This window comes from Gracilinanus agilis, chromosome 4 (assembly GCF_016433145.1).
Source record: "Gracilinanus agilis isolate LMUSP501 chromosome 4, AgileGrace, whole genome shotgun sequence".
Taxonomy (NCBI): domain Eukaryota; kingdom Metazoa; phylum Chordata; class Mammalia; order Didelphimorphia; family Didelphidae; genus Gracilinanus; species Gracilinanus agilis.
In genome coordinates this window covers 332,997,117-333,003,245 of record NC_058133.1, presented here as the reverse complement: position 1 = coordinate 333,003,245, position 6,129 = coordinate 332,997,117, and the positions used below count along the sequence as shown (strand labels likewise).

The 6,129-nt window shown below is 41.9% G+C and overlaps 1 pseudogene; it reads right to left on the bottom strand.

Annotated features, from left to right (window-relative positions):
* Positions 1 to 1,133: 1,133 nt before the first annotated feature.
* On the bottom strand, positions 1,134 to 2,583 carry LOC123246522 (annotated as a pseudogene).
* Positions 2,584 to 6,129: the final 3,546 nt, after the last annotated feature.

Genomic DNA, 6,129 nt, shown 5'->3' with positions numbered 1-6,129 from the left:
TTCAGCAAGGCTTTGGAAATAAGCCCAGTACATCCCAGAATTCAAGGCCTCTGGGTAGCCATTAACTTAGAAGCAGTAAGACACATAGCTTTTCCCCTCAGCATGAACTCAATCAATTTTTCTCCCAAGTTACCAGATGTCCTGACAGGATTCACTGGCACAAGAATTCCATGAGAAACCTAACTAGGGAGTCACTTATTGACATATTGATGTATTACCTATAGAAACTACTGTTGAGAATCACTGAAGAAGTTCATTTCCGTTATCCTTATCTTGTGAATCATTACTTATTAATGTTTCTGTATGAAGCTTACCTAATCCCTTTACCTCCATCATTTACCCTATAAATTGTAGACTCCAACCCATTAAACTTTGCCACTGCTCTAAGAGACTTGTCTGAGTGGTTCTTGGATGGGATTGGTCCTCCTATAATCCCAAATCCATCCCCTATGCCCCAGTCAGTGACCCACAGAGCAGTATGGGGAGAGCTGGACTCTTCAGGCTCACTGTAGGCTCCTGGGTGGCTTTTTCCTGAAAACAAGCTTACTTTGTGTCCAGTGCATCTGTAGAGAAAGGTAGCTCATGGAAAATGGACATGTTAGTTTCAGGGATATTTCCATAATTCAAAGGAATTTTTAGAATCCCTGAAATATATAGGACTTTCAAAGAAGGCCTATCTGACCTCAATTCAGGACTCGATTTAAACTAGTGATTCCCAAAGTGGGCGCTACCGCCCCCCGGTGGATGCTGCAGCAATCCAGGAAGGCGGTGATGGCCACAGGTACATTTATCTTTCCTATTGCTATTAAAATTTTTTAAAAATTAATTTCCAGGGGGCTAAGTAATACTTTTTTCTGGAAAGGGGGCGGTAGACCAAAAAAGTTTGTGAACCACTGATTTAAACTGTCTGATTCAGAAAGATATCTCTCAGTTTAAAAAAAAATTTTTTTTGCCTTCTTTTTCATTTTTATGTGCATCAAATAACCATTAAATGACAAAAACCAAACCATTTTGAAATTAAATATTCCTTTCTACTCCAGCAATCTTTTTTACCTTCCTACAGATTTTTCTTTTCCTCAGAGAAGGCAAAAGATGATTTCCATTTCTCTTACCACCCTTATTCAAGCTACTGTTCAGGTCACAACTTCAGATTTGGTCCACAAACTCTTTACCTCAGTTTTTTTCTCATTTATAAAAGCTATATGTCGAGATTCTAGATTACTCACAATCTTTTCTTCTATTTCCATACCTTTTCCCCTTTCTTCATCAGAGGGACAACTGTGTTTCTGAATCTCTGGTTACCATAACCACATAGGACCTCTGAGATTCAAGGATATTGGCCACCACAACCTGACGACAATATGTCTCCAGAGCCTTCCGTGCATGATCAATGACAACCATTGGGTCTGTCTCCAACTTAAAGGAAATTATAAATGCCTTGGGAGCCCAGTCTTTCACCAGAGGAGAAAGCATTTTTGACGCCAGTTTCATTGTTATCTGTAAAGGGCCTCCAGAGGAGTGGATCTTATGCTCAGGCATCTCAGAGGCAGGCACATAAAAATCTGACACAGCTGCAGCGAGGTAAAACACTGCAGAGGAACCTGCAAGGACAAAGTGACAAAGTACAATGGATAGTGTCTAATTTGGAGGACAAGAAGGTGTGTGGCCAAATCCTACTTCACACACCTTTTAGTTATATGACCCTGAGCAGGACGCCTAACCTCAGTTTCCTCATCCCTAAAATGGGGATAATAGCAGCACCTGTACTTCCCTGGGCTGTTGTGAGGATCCAATGAGATAATAATTGACAAGGCATAGCATATATTGCCTGGCACATAGTAAGCGTTTATATAAATGTTAGATGCTATTACTAAATGGACTGGAGGGTCTTCAAGATTCCTTCCAATACTGGAATTATGCTGCTATGAGCAGGAAACGAAGAGTCAATAGAACAAGGGAAGTAGGCCATTCGTGGCCAGCTGCGGGAAGGGGAAGAGAGTATGAGGTGCCGCCCCGGGGACTCAAGGTCACCCGTCGGGGGTGGGGCCTTATCTCCACCTCAGCCTCTCACCCACCTATCGGGCTGAGCGCCTGGGCAGAAGGTGCAGGTAGTCGGTTAGGGTGGTGAACTCCAAGGACAAGAAGTTGCTGGGGTCGGCGGCCTTCTGGTACCTACGCAGGGCAGCGGCGAAGCCTGGCAAAGCAGTGGCCTCGGCCTCGTGCAGCAAGCGGCCGCCAGGGACCTCAGCCTCACCCCCGCCCCCCTACGATGGGCTGCAGCGCCGCGAGCCAAGTCAGCGGAGGGAAGCGGTGCGCGAAGGGAAAGGCAGAGCGTGCGCGGTGCAGGAACAGCACCCTGTAACCGGCGCTTACAAAGCTCTAGGCCGAGACCGCGCAGCGCCGCCCGCTGCTAAGGTTATCCAGAAAGCGCAAGGTGCGCGCCTCCAAGGGCACCTGGGTGCCGCCTGATGTGACAAGCACCACCCACCGACCCTGCGAACCCAGCGGCTCAGCGAGGCGCTCAGCACAGCGCGCCAAGCCGGGCAGCGCAGGGAATTCGGGACCCGGTGTCTCTTCCGCCATGGGTCAGGACACTCACGTTGGGCCTGTGCCGCCGCTGCCAATCAGCCCGAGCCCCGCCTGCCCCCCACCCCCCGTTTTAAATTTTTCTAAAGAAAATGACTCCACCACAGTCACTCTTAGTAACTCTTTTTTACAGATGCAACTACAGCTCAAAGCACTAAGTGATGTCACTATAAAAGTGACAGAAAAAGAAGGAATAAGTGTGTATCTTTAATGCTATTCTAGCAAAAGGAAGAGTAAAACCAAGGGGAAAGTAGAGCAGTGAGGAAGAAAGCAAGTATCAAAATGAAGGAAAAAGGGCAGCTGGGTAGCTCAGTGGAGTGAGAGTCAGGCCTAGAGACAGGAGGTCCTAGGTTCAAACCCGGCCTCAGCCACTTCCCAGCTGTGTGACCCTGGGCAAGTCACTTGACCCCCATTGCCCACCCTTACCAATCTTCCACCTATGAGACAATACACCGAAGTACAAGGGTTAAAAAAACAAAAACACAATCAATCAAAATGAAGGAAAAAGAGATTACAGGTGAAGAAAGAAAGGAAGGTTAGAAAGGAGGGCTATGGAAAGCACAGAACTGTCAGAAGAAAGTTGCCAAGTGATAAGAAAACGCTCTCCAAAATTCTATCCATTCTTGTTGGTGTCTGTCAATTATGGACCTTCAGCTTATTCGCCTTTTTCTCCCAACACATTCACTTAAGATAGCTTAGTTTTCTTCTCTGACACAACTCGCCACTCCCTTTGAACCCCCTGGCCTTCTAGTTTTTCAATATCCTCATTCCTATGACCTCCATCTTTGAACCATCTTAACCCTAAATAATGGTCAGTCCTTAGATTTTCCCTATCTCTAACTGAATTTGCCCCATGTGCCAGAATTTCTAGTTACAGCACTGTGTGCTTCTTTCTGAAGCTATGGACTAGGAAGTTAGGAAAAAAAGGAACAACTGATGGCATATTGAATTTTGAAGCTGCAGGGAATGAGAACAAGGCAGTAAATATTATTTGGTGGTGAGAGATTAAGAATTAGTGGAAGGGAATATTAACAATATGGAAATAGGTCTTGATCAATGATACTTGTAAAATCCAGTTGAATTGCCTGTTGACTACGGGAGAAGGGAGGACGAAGAGGAGGAAAAGAGCATGAATCATGTAACCATGGAAAAATATTTCAAATAAATTAAATAAAAAACTAAAAAAAAAAAAGAATTAGTGCAAGTGGAAGGAGAAGAAAAAAACAAAGATGTTGTCTTTGTGTGCTAATGTTCAGCAGGTTCAGGACAAATTATTTTATTACCCACTTAAAATTTTTTTTAAACTTCTGAGTAATCAATAACAGACCATTTCCTTTCTTAATAGACTTCTTAGCATTAGTATACTTGGATTTGACCAAACTATTTGACAAAGTATTGTATACTATATATGACAGAGAAATGTGGAATAGATAAGTGACTACACTTAAAGCATAGTCATTAAAGGATTAGTGACAACATAAAAGGAATCATTTAGTAATATGCTTTTCAGAAATTTTCTTGGACCTCTGCTGTTCAGTATTTTGATTTTTCAAGCAGTGAGGTATAGTAGAAAAATAGGTATATGAGAGAGAGAGAGAGCCAGAGCCAGAGAGAGCCAGAGCCAGAGCCAGAGCCAGAGCCAGAGCCAGAGTCAGAGCCAGAGTCAGAGCCAGAGCCAGAGATAGAGACAGAGACAGAGACAGAGACAGAGACAGAGATAGAGACAGAGACAGAGACAGAGACAGAGACAGAGACAGAGACAGAGACAGAGAGAATCGGAGGGAGGGAGGGAGGGAGAGAGAGAACAAGAATATACACTAACTCTTGCTAAGCACTGTACTAAGCTTTGGGGATACAGATACAAGAAAGCAAGACAGTCCTTATAGAATTTATTTTTGAAAAAAGGTTCTATGGCACCTAAAGGAAAGTTCAAAAGGGGAGGGGGTATGATAAGGTTGATGGAAGGAGTAGAAATAGAGTGGTTTATAGCTACTGGCTGGGAAATTCAGTGAATTTGAGAGTTAGGACGATCTGAGTACCAATTACTTATTCAGCCTTTACACTTGCCAGCTGAGTAAAGATGGACAAATAACTTAATCTTCTCTAAGTCTCGGTTTCTTCATCTATACAAGAGAAATAATACTGTATAGTATCTTTCTCAAGTAATGACAGGGATAAGTTGAAATAATTCCTATTTAGTGTTTTGTGGACCTCAAAATGTTATATAAGCATCAGCACTTATTATTTGACTTGGATGAAGTCATCAATAAGCATTTATTAAATACCTTCAATATGCCAGTCACTATACTAACCACTGTAAATAAAAAGAGAAAAATGAAAAATCACTACCCTCAAATAGCTTGCATTCTATCAGGGAAAAATATGTTGTTCAATCATTTTCAGTTGTGTCTGATTCTTTGGGACCTCATTTGGGGTTTTCTTGGCAAAGATAACATAATGGTTTTCTATTTCCTTCTCCAGATCCTTTACAGATGAGAAACGGAGGCAAATAGAAGTTAAATAATTTACCCAAGATCACATAACTAGTCACTGTCTAGGGCTGGATTTGAAATCATGATGATAAATCTTCCTGATTCTAACAGTACTCTATCTGCTTTGCAACCTCTCTTTCACACACACACACACACACACACACACACACACACACACACACACACACACACACACACACTATAGAAGACTAACTGTCAGCTTTCCTCTGACAAAACACCATATTCATGAGATAGCTGCAGGATGAATCTTTAGTGATAATATTATTTGAAGCTGACTTGTTCTTATAATAGCCAAAATTATATAGTGCTTTAAGGGATGCAAAGCACTTTAAAAATGTTAACTCATTTGATTTGTTCTTACTTTTATAGAGAAAAGTCTCTGCTTCTGATGTCACTTATCAGCAAGGCCCTATTTTTCAAATATTCTTGAAGAGTTGAGGATTAATTGGCTACAGGATACGTGCCTGAATTCAGTCTTTTCCACATTGCAGCCAGCTGGTCAATAGTCAGCAAACAATTACTTAGCATTTACTATGCTCCATCTTCCCACAACTCCCTCCAACACTGACTATTGCCATCTTTGCCAATTTTGAATTTATGTTCTAATGCAGAAGAAAACACAAAGAAGCTGATGGAGTGTGTGTGGGGGAGGTTATGCAATGGTCTTTAGGTCTGCTTGCCTCAGTTTCCTCAAGTATAATATGGGGATAAACACACATTAAAGGCCCTCAGTAGCCTCAGATTTATGAGCTTGAGATAGGCCTCAGGTTTTCTAGATTCCAAGTCCAGTACTCTTTCCACTAATTTTCAGTCATCTCCACAATTCATCTTCTGCACTCCTCCTCTAGAAGTCTTGAATCCTGTCAAAAACTATGCTTATTGTGTCTGCTCTAAATTCATGCTATATATATATATATATATATATATATATATATATATATATTCTGCTCAATTTAAGTCAAGTTGAATTTATACTTAGAAATATTTCTCCCTCTGCACCTATCTTATCTTGCAAGTAAAAATAAGTCCG